This window comes from Sarcophilus harrisii, chromosome 6 (assembly GCF_902635505.1).
Source record: "Sarcophilus harrisii chromosome 6, mSarHar1.11, whole genome shotgun sequence".
In the NCBI taxonomy this organism is placed as follows: Eukaryota; Metazoa; Chordata; class Mammalia; order Dasyuromorphia; family Dasyuridae; genus Sarcophilus; species Sarcophilus harrisii.
In genome coordinates this window covers 172,493,487-172,509,905 of record NC_045431.1, presented here as the reverse complement: position 1 = coordinate 172,509,905, position 16,419 = coordinate 172,493,487, and the positions used below count along the sequence as shown (strand labels likewise).

Sequence of the window (16,419 nt, the reverse complement as noted above, 5' to 3'; positions counted from 1 at the left end):
TGAGTATGGATCACAACATAGTATTTTCACTCTTTTTTGTTATTGATTGCTTGCATTTTGTTTTTTTCTCATTTTTTCCCCTTTTTGATCTGATTTTTCTTGTGCAACATGATAATTGTGGAAATATGTGTAGAAGAATTGCACAGGTTTATCTTATATTGGATTACTTGCTGTCTAGATGAAAGGGTGGAAGGAAGCAAGGGAAAAATTTAGAAAACAATGTTTTGTAAGGATGAATGTTGAAAATTATGCCATAAACCATGGCATGGGGGAGGGGGAAGCATTTAATGATGGAAAAGACAAATTCTCTAGTGGAACTCACAATTAACCATGACAAAGAGAACACCCCATGAAGTTAGAGTATGCCTTTAGTTGGCAGGCTCAAGCCTAAAAGGAATTTAGTATCGTAAAAGAAATTAGTTAGTTATAAGAAGGAGAAAGAACAGAGGCAAGGTGGGGGAATGAGAGGAAAATAAATAGTGTAGAAAAGAAATTGGAAAAATGACCCAAATAATACATACTCTGAAAATAGGATCATGCAAATAGAAATGAATGATTCACTCAAATTAGATATGTTAGCTCAAAACCAAAAGTTTGGACAAAAAGGAGAAACTGGATGGTATGTTTTGATAAGGTCCTAAATATTGATGGGATTACTCTCTGAGGCAAGCAGGAAGAATACTGATGGCAATCAGTTTAACCTTATAGTCCTATTCTCTGTGTATGTTGTAGCACTCTCCCCTTACTATGTCTGATCAGAAATCCGAATTATGTCAAACCTTGAGGTGAAATTTTTCCTGTAAATCTGTCCATGGATCACACCATTTTTGTTAAACCTCTTTTGGGTCAGTCTGTGGGGACACTGCTTTGTGTCTTTCCCTTTACCCCAGCCTTGGATCCCAGGTAGCCTACCTTAAATGAAAGCTGAAGAAGTTATTTCCCTTCTATACTTTGCAGAAGCCTATTTCTTTTCCTTCCTGGATTTTGCACGTGTCTTATATGTACTTTGTTTTTCATATTTAAAAGCTTCCTTTGATTTATTTTTGGTAAACCTTTTCTAGATTTCTTTCAACCCATAATGTATTTGGAATTTTTCCTATTTACTCATATCTCCCAGCCTCACTTCATTAATTGGGACTTTGGATTAGGCTTCCTTCTCATGTTCTTGGACAGGGCAGGAAGACTAAATAATCCTGTACACTTCCTTTAGACTGAGTATAAGCCTCTAGAAAATTAAGACTTTTTTGTGTTTCTTTGTATCCTCAGCACTTAATAAAGTGCCAGACACATAGTAGGCACTAATTAACGATTGTTGATTGACTAGTCTAATTTCCACTGTCACTGTTCTGCCACAATCTTTATCCTGCTGTTGGTGTTTCTGATCCTCTTTATTGCCCTCTACTGCAATTTTGGCTTATTAATGGGACCAGGCACTGTTCTTTGTTTTAAATCTTGGCTTTTATCTTCACTTCTTTAATCAATCAATTAACAAGCATTCATAAACATGTACTGTGTGCTAAGTACTTGATATACAAATAAAAAAAAATTCCCTGGATTCTAAAAGGAAAGATAATAAATACATATAAACAGAATTATAGGAAATATAGACAAAGAAGTTTTGATGGTGTGAATAAGACCCCAGCAAAAGACCATTGTCCATAGAAACAACCCAGTGTCTAGGTGGACCACAGAGAGGAGCACTGACAAGGCAAAACTTTTGCTGAATTTAAGTGGGTCTTTGTTGCAGTAGGCACTAGTTAAATTCCCATAATTGCTACTGAGGCAAGCAGGAAGGAGCATTAACAGGTTTATCTATTCCTTATCTGGGTCTCCTTGTTTTTCTTTAGGTGGGTCTTTATTGCATGGGACCACCCTGAATTCATCAGTGGTGCAGTGCATATTTCTTAGTGAATTTTAACTTGAAATCTTGATAGCAAACATTTGATCTCTTTGTCAAATATAAGGTCATGGTAGCTAAAGGCAACACTGGTTTCCAATATAAGGTTTATATAACCTAATAAAGAAGACTAATGGGAGATAAGGAGCAGCATCACCCCTTTAAAATAAATAGGAAGCATTGGAGGGAAAACCAAATTTGCAGAAAGCTTAATGTGATACTCAATTATGCTAGACCATGCTGAGATCATTTAAAGATAAAATTGGAAGGAAAAAAACAAACAAAACATGAAAAAACTATCAAGATTTTTATAACAAACTATTTTCTTCCTCAGTAACATTAAAGCCAAACATAGTTTGTTCAAGTAAGGAGATGAACTTATTTAAATTGTAATGGAACTAAAGCATATATATAAGGAGCAAATGCAGCTAAAGCAACTTCTAACCATGGAACTATAATCTCATGATGACCTTTTATTTTCACCAAGCCCTCACAAAATTTTCTGTGGGGTCTAATTTCAGTGATGAAGGAAGTTGATTTATTGCTTAGCCGAGTTAAAATCCTTACAGGACCCTGCCCTTTTTGGAAAGAAGTCCTTTTTCTGTAATTATTTTAGAATCTTGGCTCTAAGGTGGGTATTGGAGTAGTCTAGTTTCAACTGTTCAACAATAATTTCTTATTCAAAGTCATTTTCCTTAGTAAGGTATACCACCTTGCCTTATAGAAACTAGTTACACTTCCAATTTTTTTTGGACTCCAATGAAAATAAGTGGCTAAGGATAAAAAAACATGTATCTATATCTATCTATCTATACACATACACACACACACACACACACACACACACGTATATGTATATCTGGGTACCTGAGAGCCAAGTTCTTGGTATTTGTTGGACTTTTCACTCACTTCCATTGGATTTTTGATTCATGCTGCTTTTTTTCTTTTTCTGGAGCTATTAAAAATTCCAATTTTTCTTAAGTATTTTGCATATGAAAATCTTCTTCACCTTCCAATGTCTTTGTCTTTTTGTCCCTTATGAATTTTAAGCTTTTTTTGAATTCTCTAGGGTGGACTAAATTTCATCTTGGTCACTCAAATTCTCTTGATAGACCCAACAACTGAAATAATATCATGAAATGATTCTTTGAATATTATATTTCTTACAGATAGAGGTAGGGACTGAGCCTGTGGTTTCATTGGTACTGGGAAGCCCTGGATGAGGAGCTTCCATCTACCAAAGCAGTTCAGCACCTTGGAGAATTGTCTAGAACACTAGGAAGATAGATGATTTACCCAGTGTGACACAGAACATGTTTCAGAAGTTGGACTTAAAGCCAGATCTTTCTCATACTAAGGACAACTTACGATCCACTATGTAAGATGTCTTCTCATTAATATTCAAAGATCTGTAAAACATGGTTTTAAATTCATTAAAACTATTTGATATTACCAACAGGTTGGTAGTGTAGTGATAAAACTCCAGGCTCAGGGTCAGAAAGACAGTGTCTGGCCTCAGACACTTACTAGATCTGTGACTCTGGACAAGTCACTTAACACTGTTTGTCTCAATTTCCTCATCTGTCAAATGATCTGGGGAAGGAAGTGGCAAACCACTCTAGTATCTTTGCCAAGAAAACCCAACAAGGGTTCATGAAGAATCAATAGCAACCTAGATTGTTGTAAACAAACAATGAGATATTATTGGCAGAGGACTTTGAAAAACATAAAGTGTTATTTAAATGCTAGATGCAGTAACAGCAGCAGTACCAGTAGTAGTAGTAGTCATTGTAGTTATGGTAATTATTGTTACCATGGAAGGTTTTCAATATAAAATACAAATGGAGGAATGAATTCCTATCTTTAAATTCTTCTACATGCATATGTTGGTGCAGATTTCATAAAATTCCATGACAATATGGACTCTTCTAAATAAGATTCACAACCAGTACTTAAAAATAATTTTTAACCAATTACATAGAAAGCAAACAAATAGATGAAGAATTTTTATTGTTTAGATTGTCACAAGTGTTTGAATGGACAAATCAAAGAGGGGGGCTTTTAACATATTTATATTGGACAAATATTGCTCATTAAAAATGAGTTGAGCCTATAACTGAGCAGTAGATTGAGTGAAGGTTGAATGGTATTTGGGAAATCATTCAGTACTTTCAACAACATCAAACATTTTCCAGAAATAAAACTTATTTTTAACACCAATATTTTTTCTGGATTCCTGGATTCCTTGGTTCTCCTTCCTCTCATCCAAAAAATTGAAGATCAAAAGAATAATAGAAAAAACTCTGTTGTGCATCAGCATACTGCAGTATATTGCCAATGATGAAATGAGTACAAGAAAGGACCTAAAACATACCATAAAAGAAATTCTGACTACATGTATATCAATGAACTCACCAATTCACTTCAGTATTTAAGTATTGGAATATAGCTTGGGTGGAGTCTGGAGTTAGTGGTTGAAAATAAGCCCAGAAAAGATATGTAACCTAGATGGCCTTGAATATTCTTGCTTTGTTCTTTATTCTTTATGAAATGGGGTGGTCTTTCCTCACTTTACTTGTTTTCTCTGACTAGGATAATCATCTTTCAAATGAGAAGAGCAACAAAGATTGTTATTAGAAAGTTGAAACCAAATATAAACAAGGATAAGAGCTTTGTACTTTAATGAGTTCAAGGCCTTTCAGACCAAAATAAATTGTATCCTTAGGAACTGACAGGATTGTAAAATATTGTTGCATCTCTATGAATGATTATGGAGGGTGGCCAAGGTCCGTAAGGATTGAAGAAGAGCAAGTTGCCTGTTTTCTTTGAAAAAGTTGTCAGAGGAGGAATGAAAATGGAGTCAATCAAGAGTAGGCTAAGAACAGTTAGGTCAACTTGGATGAAAATCTCTAATGGATACCTCAGGAATAGGTATATGACCCTGTTTTAAATTTTTTATCAGAAATTTGAATGATATCAACCTCTTAATGATACAAAACTGGGAGAAAGAGTAATAAAAAGGATAAAAAAAGTAGGAGACTGGGAAATGTACTGCATTTCTGGTTTCATTGGAATAGGGAATTTTTAGATGGGGAAAACTCATCCATCAATGTGGAGCAACTCCTTCTCTGGAATTTATAGTCTTAGAAAATTTCCTAGCCCAGGGCTTCTTAAACTGTACACTCAGGACCTCTTTTGTTTGAAAATTTTTTGCATTGCCTTAGGTATATAGATATATAAAATAGGTATACAAATCAAACATCTACTGACAATAAGTTACAATTTCATGACTCCCCACATTTAGTTATGAGACCTCTTATGGAGTGAGCCATGAGCCACAGTTTAAGAAGCTGAGGCCTAGACCATTGAGACATTAAGTTCCATAGCCTGTATGTCCCCTTCAGAACACATTGAGAGTTTTCCTTCATGGAAATGAAGGACACATATTTAATGACTACAGATAAGTTGGAGAGTGTTCAGAGGAGGATTTCTAGGATGGTGAAAAGCCTGAAGATGACTTCATATGAGAAACTGTTGAAGAAACTTGGGATTTTCAACTGGGGGTGGGGGTGGGGGGAAGATGCCTCTAGCAAAACAAGATGGCTATCTTCCCGTTGAAGAGTTGTTATGCGGAAGAAAGATAACTTTGTTCTGCTTGTCTTCAAGGGGCAGAACCAGAATAAATGGGTAAGAATTGTATAGAGACAACTTTTAGAACCAACTTTAGATAACAGGGGGAAAACCCTAAAAATAAAAAATCTTGGAAAGTGGAATAGACTACAGTTGGAGTTGATGGTTTCCACTCAACAAGGGTCTCCGAGTAAAGCCTAATTGAGTGCTTTTGAAAGACTTTGAAGAGGGAATTTTCAAGCAAGTATGAATTAGGCTAGATAACCTTTGAGGTCCCTTTCAGTTTAGGAATCCAGTGAAACCCATTTAATGAGAAATATAATGAAAGATTCTTGAAGATGAGTTCAGGATTTCTAGACGTTTGTGTTTCTTGTGTTGTTTATTTCAGTTTTGCATAATTCAAAGCTAGTTGGGATTATATACATCATCTAGTTCAATTCTTCATTCTACAGATGGGCAAACTGAGGTTTAATAAAGATGATATAATTATCTTTAGGTCATACAAAACGTCTATCATAAAGTCAGGATCCAGACTCAGGTTTCAAACTCCAAATCCAGAGTTCTTTCTGCTACATGAAAGATTTATTTGTAATATTTTTATGTCTGTAACATAACTGATATAGATACTCCCTCTAGTGTTGCCAACTATAATCCATAACATCCTGAGTGACTCTTGCTCATATCTCTTCTCCCTTTGGAAGACTGTCACAGAATTATTGCCTGGTGTCTGATTTTTTGGTGATCCCTTTTGGAATTTTCTTTTTAAAAAAAATGTTTTTATTATATATATACATTCTTTTTTTTTTTTTTTACATGTTTCCTTATGAATCGTGTTGGGAGAGAAAAATCAAAACAAAAGGAAGAAAATGAGAGGAAAAAAAAAACAAGAGAAAAACAAGTTAACATAGCATATGTTAATTTACATTTGGTTTCCATAGTTCTCTCTCAACTTATTCAGACATTCCCCATTTGATGGATGGGCATCTATTCATTTTCCAATTCTTTGCCACCACAAAAAGAGCTGCTATAAATATTTTTGCACATGTGGGTCCTTTTCTCTCTTTTATGATTTGTTTGGGATACAGACTCAGTAGTGGCACTGCTGGATCAAAGAGTATGGACAGTTTTATTGTCCTTTGGGCATAGTTCCAAATTGCTCTCCAGAATGGTTGGATCATTTCACAACTGCAACAACAGTGTGTTAATGTCCCAGTTTTCCCACATACCCTCCAACATTTATTATCATTATTTTTCTGTCATCTTACCCAATCAGAGAGGTGTGAGGTAATACCTCAGAGTTTTTAAAATTTGCATTTCTCTGATCAATAGAGATTTAGAACATTTGGAATTTTTTTTAACAAAAATATTAGAGTGGTTTGCCATTTCATTTTCCAGCTCATTTTATAGATGGGGAAACTAAGACAAACAGTGTTAATTTATTTGCCTCGAGTCACACAATTACTAAGTGTCTGAGGTCAAATTTGAACTCATAAAGGTGAATCTTCTTGACTTCTGGCCCTACTCATGCATCTAGGTGGTGCCACCCAATATAGCCTTCTTTCTGTAATCCTATTGGTATTGTATGGATATCAAGGAAGTGTTGGAGCTGTCCATCAGTTATTCTTTGCTTTCACTACATAACAGACCACTTTCTTTTCTGTTCTTAAATCTCTCAGATGACACTCTTTAAAATTTTGCAAATTTGTATTTGCAAAAATTCAAATAAATTAAAAAAAAACATTTCCCATTATAGTGCATCAGTTCATAGAAAAATTATATTTTATAATCTTCAATCAAGTTAAAATAAAAAGATTATAATAAATGCTTAAATGGGTATGTTGAGAGGTTGTTTTAGTTGCTGTCTTGCAAACATTCAGAGTTTCACACTTCTATCAATTATTGAGCTAAAAATGTTTTTAGTCATAGGTATAAACATTTTCTCTGTGTCTGATGATACTCTAAATCATTTCAAAGTCTTGTGCTATTGTTGGCTGATAATAAATGACAATGCTGGAATAGCCATGATTTGAAGCCATTTTTAAAAATATCTTTTGTTTTTATGTTACTTTTATCATCTATGGCAGATTGATTCTTGAAGGTGAGTTTAGAATTTCTAGATGGTTGTTTTACGTGTTGTTTATTTCAGTTCTGCATAATTCAGAGCTAGTTGGGATTATATACATTATCTGGTTCAATTCTTCATTTTACAGATGGGCAAACGGAGCTTTAATAGAGATGATATGATTACCTTAAGGTCAGACAAAACATCTATCACAAAGTCAGGATTCAGACTCAGGTTTTAGAAATACAAGTACTTTATAATTATTTTTATGGCAGTGTTCTAATTTTTTGGTCAGGATTTTTCTTTTTTATTAGAGGAATTCTATTTTTTTGTAGATTTATTTGGTATCCTGTTACTTTTCAGAAACTGTATTTACTGGGAAAACTTTTAACTATTCCCATTTCATATAACTTTAGCTTTTGAATCTACCTACATATTGAAATATATAAATTCTATGATTATTCTTTGTAGGGCTGAACTTTGTTGAAATCCTTGTCTGCATTGATTGGTAAAATCATGTGGTTTATACTGCTTTTAATATCATAATTATGGCAATATTTTTGCTAGTAACAGACCACTTTCATTTCTCATAAAATTCTAGCTTACTGTAATCTTTTTGTTACGATTTTATTTAAAATATTTGAGCCAATAATAAGTAATATAATTGATTTAATGTTTTCATTCATTGCTTTATCCTGTTTTGATTTTGCCCTTAGAACTATATTTGTTTTATAAAAGAAGTTTGGTAAAAACCTTTTCTTTCAATAATTTTGTTGTTTAAAAGATAGTCCTTTGAATTTCAGAGTAAACTCTGGCATTAAAACTTTTGCATATTCTCTCCAAAGCAACCCAGATCACTCTTCCTGTCATATGCAGTTCTTGGCAAAAGATCACAGTACCTGCCCAAGATGTATTTATTGAAAGGCCTGCTATGTGGATTGTCCATCCAATTGCATATCATAATCTGGAAATTACTCATTTTTCATCCATTTGTTTTTTATTCGGAGAATGGTTAGGCCAGATTCTTATGGATCTTGTCCAGGAAGTTCTGTAATTTTTCCAGGGCTTGATACAATTATTAAAATATTATCCACAAACAGAAGCATCTGGAGGGCTTCGCCTTCTATTTGAATTCTATATGGACAACATACATGATGATAGGAAACAGCACTGGCAAGCATATGTCTCACTGGTCATGCCTCATTTGATCTTAATAACCGGGCAGTCATCAAAGTTATTTCTTTTGTTGAACCTTTAAAAGTAGCTTATATCATTTTGTTGTCACAGTACTTAGTATAGTGTCCAGTCAATACTAAGTGCTTAATAAATGTTGCTTGGTTAGTTGTTTGTTCATTGATTGAATGACATATGAATAAAACACATCTTGTAGAAGTCCATTTAAGGTGGTATTTTGCTTAAGCAAATCACATACTCTTTTTATGATCAACATATTTATTGAACTTTTCATCCCTGTTTATGGTAGAGATTCTTCATATTCATTTCAAAGAGGAAGATTTTCAGTTATTATCTTGACCAACCCAGACTTTTAATATATCTATACTTTGTCAGGTAACTCTTCTGATATATTACACCCCTCCACATTCTCTGTGATCCTATAATATTGGCCATTTTGATTTTCTCTGAACAGGATACTCCATCTCCTGTCACTTTCTTTCATTGGTTGTCCCCAGTCACTGGTTCTCCATACACCCTCATCTATGTCTCCTGATTTCCACAACTTCCTTCAAATCTGAGCTAGTCTATGCTCCTATAAAAGCCTTTAAACTTTTTAATTCCCCATAAGGCTAGTGTCTTCCCTTTGTCTATTATCTCAATTTACATGTCTCTTGTTTATACATAGTTGTTGCAGTTATCTCTTTATATGTTATATGATTCCTGAAAGAAGTTTTTTGCCTTTAAAAATATTCTCAGAGATTAGTAAAATGGTACATAGTAGTAATAAATACTAATTGAATAACACTGGCAATTGTTTTTGGAATCTTCCTGTTTTCTTCTCATGACTTCAGCAAGGACACGTTCAATGCACATGTAAACTGTCATTCTTTCATAGAAAAAATTTTGTAAATGGGAAATTAGGTATGCAGATTGCTAGTCAGTAAAAATTTTTTGACTATCTCATCTAAGTACTGGTAACATTTGAAATTCCTTCCTCCTTCCCTCCCTCCCTTCTTCCCTTCCTTCCTCCTTCCTCTCTTCCTCTCTCCTTCCTCCCTTTCTCTCTCCCTCCCTCCTTCCCTTCCTCCCTCCATCCTTCCTTCCTCCCTTTCTCCTTCCTTCCCTCCTCCCTCCCTCCTCCTTCCCTCCTTCCTTCTTTTCTTCCTTCCTTCCAGAAAAGCCTTTGGGGGGCAGCTAAGTGACACAGTGGATAGAGCACCAGCCTTAAAGTCAGGAGGACCTGAATTCAAATCTGGCCTAGCTGTGTGAACTTGGGCAAGTCACTTAACCCCAATTGCCTCAGGGGAAAAAAAAAAGCCTTTTGTATCTTCACCTCTTTTAAGTACCTTTATAATCAACAGATTTCTATTTAATATTATACAGTGGTTGGCATGCTGGTATCCAATATGTACTTTGTACTTAGTTCTTTGAATTGACCATTAACTTCATTTGATAGAACAGACATAATAGAATATAGTGAGAATAATGCCAGATTTTCATACCTTTCCTTATATTCTTCTCTGGTCTGAGAGTGCTATTCACTCATTCCCTTAGACCAGATTCTGGTTTTAGTCCAAATTCTGAGCAGTACCTTTTCCCTTGCCAAGAGGCACAATCTCTTTATGGACTAAGCTCTTGTTAATATCTTCAGATTTATCAAAAACAAAACAAAAACAAAACCAAAACCAAAAACAAAAACAAAAACAAAAAAAACCCAAACTTGAGTGGGCAGTAAGTCCTTAATGGGCAACTAGTTCTCTAGACCATTTTTGGCGTGATAGATTACCTACATTTGTCAGATTACATAATAATTATTTTGTGTTGTATTGAAAAAATATAAATCTTGGGTTTTATGTCTAAGAAAAGTTATTTGCTGAATATATTTAATATGCTAGATTAGAGAGAGATATATTGGATTATGCCAAGTGACAGTTATAATGTCACAGATTTTCATCTTAAAATCTGTTTTTATTGACTCTAAAAAAGAATTTTCCAATGGGGTTTGAAAAGTTGTTAGTTGCTGAGTACCATTTCAGCAAATTTGACCTGAGGGCTTAAAACGTGGTGAGTAGATATAGAATGGTAAAAGCAGTAGGCAAAGGAAAAGGAAGCTTCAAAGAAGGATATCAATTTTTTTTTTTTAAAATTCCACATTGATTTCCTATCATCATGGAAACCTCCATGATGAATATCTGTATGGGTCAGTTTTGAATTGTATTTCCACAAAGTGAGATAAAATAATAAAAATTCTATCTATTGCCTTTTGTTTCCCTTTTGGAATGGCATCAAGAAAATCAACTAAAATCTTTGCAATGTATGTGGAAAGGATTGTAAGAATTTGCTTCTTATCACCCTTATGTCTCAATTTCAATGGCTCCTCTATCACTGACATTTCTGAATTTTTCATATAACACACACTTTTCTTTGGATTTTGGGGGAAATGATTTAGCCAATCAGTTGTTTCAGTTTAATCAATCTTTCTATGACTTTAAAAATCACCAATATTCTGAGAAGTAGCAGAGGTCTTCTATGATCCTGATAACTAAATTAAAGGCTAGTTTCTATTTGCCCCACCTGTTTGACATTTTCTAGTTTGGAGATGTTTAAAATGTTCTGTGTTTGATTTATGTGGTTATAGTTCCTCATTTTTTCCAGTCAAGGAATATACGGAATCATCTTGTATCAACTTGAGAGAGCTGATTCTTAATTTTTTCAACGCAATATTTATACTGAAAATTGACAAACAAAACAAATTGAATTTGGTTTCCTATTTTGTTGATTGTCTAGACTTAAGAAAATATTAATAATGCAGATTTAACTAAGTGTGCTGAATTTTTTTGGGAACCCAGTTGTTAAACATTTTTCAGTATTTCCTTAATCTAATAACCTATTTTACAAAGAAGAGTAGGAATGGGTTCAAATGGCCAGAGCACTGCTCTTGTAGTCAAAGGATCTGTATTCAAATGCAGGTTTTGTTACTTAATATCTTGTGTAAGTCACTGTCTTATAAGCTCATTTTCTTTCAGTAAAAGAAAAAAAGATTAGACTAGAAATGATTGTTAAGGGTTTCAATTCCTGTGCAACTGAGGCACAGAAGAGGAGATGATTTACCTAATGTCACCCTGATGGTGGATAGAAAGTCTGGAATTTAAATTTAGGCCTTTCCTCATCATATTGTAATGTTAATATGCATTGATCTAGCTTGTGAGGTGCTCAAATGGTTCCTGGGGAATTTAATTGCTTCTGTATCTATAAGGGTATTATTAGGAAACAAATTTTAGTTCTGTGAATAGGAATAGAACTACTCATCCCCTTTTATTAAATCATTATTTATGTACCTCAAATTCTGAAGCATGCAGCCAATATTCAAAACAGGCTTGATCTAGAGACAGAAACAAAAACTGGTATCATTTCCATATAGTATTCATTTAGTGATAGAAATAGAAATATCTTTGTTCCTGAATTTTTGTATAGGGCAATTCCAAACTTTTAAATTCTAGGAACCAAAGGTTTAAACATTTTGAATGACAAGGAGTTATAAGCCATGGTCATCAGATACTAGCTTTAGATAGAGCTAGAGGGGACCTTACAGATTGGAAAACCGAGTCTCAGAAAGGTTACATATACAGCTTAATATCACACAAGTAAAAAGTGTTAGAATTAGCAATATGGTTTAGCAGACTTCTGAGCAGAAGATTGCAATAATTAATTTCACTATCTAAAAGGGATCATAGGATCACAAGAAACTATTGTGTTTGATAGAGAGCTAAATTTATAATAAAAAAAGATCTGAGTTCAAATCCTGTTTCTGACATACTTGTATGATCTTGGAAAGTCAGTTAACTTCTTGGTACTCTAAGCAATTATTTAACACTAGAGGTTGCCAATCTCTATTGGTAGAATTTCCTCAACTAAGAGTCATAGAATTCCCTTTTAATAGATCAAAGGTTCCAACTCTTTCTCTTAGGGCCATAGATTTAGAATTGGAAGGGAATTCAGTGGTCATTCTCATTTTACAAATGAGGGGACTCAAGCCCAGGGAGTTCAAGGAGCTGAGGTAGGATTTGTTCTCAGGATTCTGTTGTCTCCTGAGGTCTGACTTTGGAATAACTCACTTAATTTAGTCCAATTCACCAAGAATTTCTATTCCCCATCTCTTCTCCAGGTAGGGTGACTGCACATATGTCAGTGACTACATGTGCTTGCCTAGATAGACCCAAGATTGAATTGCATGTCCCTGACTTTCTCTTTTGCTTTGTGCTTCTTTCCCATGATGTCAGCTGGCTGAATAATAATCCTGAAATGGGTGACTGTCCTCAGGATCTGAGGGCTTCCAGAGAATGGAAGCTTCCTGGCCGCAGAAGACACTTCCTGTTTTGAGGATAGTATTATCACTGATGGAATCTTCCTACACTTGAAAACAGAAAACCTGGACTTTGAACTGTTATTCAGACAATGAGTTAAATCTGCTTGGCAATCTCATGTTTCCCAGTAATATTTACCTCCTACTAGTACATAACAAAAATGGTGGTGACCTGAGATTCTATATGAGCTTCGGTGAATCTCAATTCAGAGAGTGTATTATATATTTTCTACATATGCTTTTGAAATCTTTTGAAAACTTTGAATACTTTCCTCCCAGACTTTTAGTTCCTGAAAGAATATGAGTGATGGATTACTTGGGTTACTGTTTCTCTCCCTTTCTCTCTCTTTCCCTCTCTCTCTGTCTCTTTTTCTGTCTCTCTCTGTATCTGTCTGTCTCTCTCTCATTCTCATTTTCTCTTTTTCCCTTTCTTTTTCTCTCTCTCACTCTCTGTCGTTCTGTCTATCTCTGTTTCTGTCTCTTTCTCTCCCTCTCTCCCTCTCTCTCTTGCTCTCCTTTTCGCTTTCCTTACACATACATACACATATATGTACACACACACACATGTCCCTCATTAGGGACATGGTGGAGTTGGTGAAAGTAAGAAATCTCCAGCCTTTTTTAGTCTTATATAAGACTCTTTAAGCTTCAAGTCTTTAGGAGCCTTCAAATGTTAAGTAACTCTGGGCACTTCTGGCTTCCATCTTCAAGGAAAAAGATGGAAGAGGCCAACTGCAATTCAGATTGCTGAAGGAAAAGACTTTGGGAAATTATAGAAGGACCTCATAGTCTTTGTCATAGTTGTAGCCACAGCTTAGTACTCCAGAGACTGTGGGAAATTTCTTCTCTGATGAGATTAAGATTTTTCCTTTGTTGAAGTTACTTTACTCCCAATAGGAGCACTCCTTCACTCTGTATTGTCTGGAATATATTTGCCTATGTATATCTTCTCTGATTTCTGTTTTGTTATGATTTGGATGAAGGGCTTTCTTTTTTATTCACAATGTATGTTCATTGTGGAACTTATATGAGAAAGGAATAAAGTATTGAATATACAGCTTAAGGTTCCTCCCTCCTCTCTCATGCCCTCTGCCATGACAAATTAATCAAAAGGTATATTGTACCTGATTGTATTCCTAGACTAATAATATTTGTGGAGAAAATAGACATAATTCTAACCTGGTCCTCCTCCTCTTTGAGATGCATAGAGTGGCAGCTTCTAGCCTTAACTTTCTGCATCCTATCCAGGCAGGAAGTTTCCCTCAGAGAAGAGTCAAGAGAGGATCTGCTAAAATTTCTATTTTGCCTCCCTTTGAGTCACACAAGGCCAGACCTTAGTATAGATGGGCTTTTCTATAACTTTGTTTCCCTACACTTGAACCCAGAACAACTCAACCCTTTTGTGGGAAAGATTATACTTTAAGTCTATTGAATTGAGTTGAGTTAAATTGAGTTGATTTCTTACCTCCTGGTAATCTTTTTTTTGGTGTAGCCATCTCATGTTAATTTCTATGACTAGTCTCAAATGATTGTAGGATCATAGAATTATATATAAAGAGCTGAAAAGGTCCCCAGAGGGTTTTAAATTTTTGGCAATGGGTTCTTAAGTCATTGTATTCATTTATCACCATTTTATTACTGTCATGAGTTGAAAGCCATGGAGAAATTCCCTATTGGATAGAATGAGAAAAGTAGGGAGAATAAATTATAGCCAAGAGATATCAGAGGTGGAAAAGGGGGAGGAAAAGGGGATTTTTGTTTCTTCTTTGAAGAAGCATTTTATGATATTACAAACAAAAGTACCAAGTGGATTTAGCCAAAGTCATTAAAGAATTGTTGAAAAGGGGAATTCAACTTGACATAGAAGCATTTTTTTTCATGAACAAATCAATACTTAGATGAATGCAAATGAGAACTATTCTAGTTCCAAGTTGTGCCAAAGAGTTTCTGAAGAATCTAAGATAATAAGGAACAAAAATGTGAGCACCATTATCTGATAATAATGTATAATAATTTTACATTGACATCATATAAAGCTTCATCAGGGTTAGGAAGAGCAAATAAACAATCATGGTTTCAGTTTCTCTTCTTGATGAAGAAACACAAAGCTAGTATTACTCATTGTGTACCAGTGCTACATCAAGGGGTTGAATTTATTTATTTCTAAGTGCAACAGCTAGACTAGCATTGATTCTTAAAGTTCTTTAAAAAGGATAAAAGATATATTTTGAAATGACCAGCTATTCACTTACTGAAAATGCTTTGTAAAATTTATTAAATTCTCAGGATAGTTAGAAAGATTAAAATAAGAATTATTGATGAATTAAAATCATTAAGCCCAGACAAACTACATTCTCTGTAATGAAAGAATTGGCAGATGTCAGCTATCTCTATAAGACATTTGGAGATCTGAAGAAGTAGAATAAGGTTGGAGAAGAGGAAATGTTATTCCATTGTTTTTAAGATAATAAAACCTGTAATTATATATTGGTAAATTTAGCTTTGATTTCTGTCAAAATCCTGGGATGCATTATTAAAGGAATGTCTTGTGGACATCTAGAAAGGGAAATGATCATCATGAAATCATTTCATCAAGAACAAGTCATATGGGAGCAAACTCTTTTTATTTACCAACATGGCTACTTCACTGGTGGATAAAAGAAATATTATAGAATTATCTGAATTTCAACAAAATATTTGACCATAATTGATAGACTATCATTTTGAATAAAAGGGAGAGATGTAGACTTAAACAATAGGACAGTTAGATGGATTTGGAACTAGTCTGATCAATTAATCAACATTTATTCAGGGTCTTCTAGGCAAGTCACTGAACCCTGGTTGTCTCAATTTCCTCATCTGTAAAATGAGCCGAAGAAAGAAATGATAAACCACTCTCGTGCCTTTGCCAAGAAAGCTGCAAATGAGGTCATGAGGGTTTGGACATGACAATGTGGATATGAGCTCTATAATGTCTGTACTAACTGATTAAATATTCTAGCATTTCCCTTTTCACAGAGGAAAGAGACAATGGAGTAGCACAGCAACCAGTCAATCAGGAGACTTCTGAAGCTCAGGGCTGCTTTACATATCAGTGATCCCTTTGCAAGTAAGCATTAAATGTACTCAGCGATTACTGCAACTGCTGAAGCAACTCTTAACCAATTCAGAAAGAGCAGCAGACATTTTAGTTCCTAACTTATCTAAAGAATAGCAAATATCCTGCTTTCTGATTTGTTTTGTTTGTTGATGTCTTTTCTCTAGAATCCCCACTCCCCTAACATCCTGATC

The 16,419-nt window shown here is 34.6% G+C and overlaps 1 long non-coding RNA gene across 3 annotated transcripts in view; it reads right to left on the bottom strand.

Annotated features, from left to right (window-relative positions):
- The window catches only part of LOC116419828, a 62,453-nt gene that overhangs the window by 20,962 nt on the left and 25,072 nt on the right, over positions 1-16,419 (bottom strand). Inside the window, exon 1 of one of the 3 annotated variants that reach the window (XR_004230140.1) lies at positions 12,104-12,154. The exons of 1 other annotated variant lie outside the window; for it this stretch is intronic. This is a non-coding gene — a long non-coding RNA (uncharacterized LOC116419828). Of the gene's footprint in view, positions 1-2,764; positions 2,849-12,103; positions 12,155-16,419 lie in introns of those variants that run through there. One more of the 3 variants, XR_004230139.1, reaches the window with a different exon arrangement.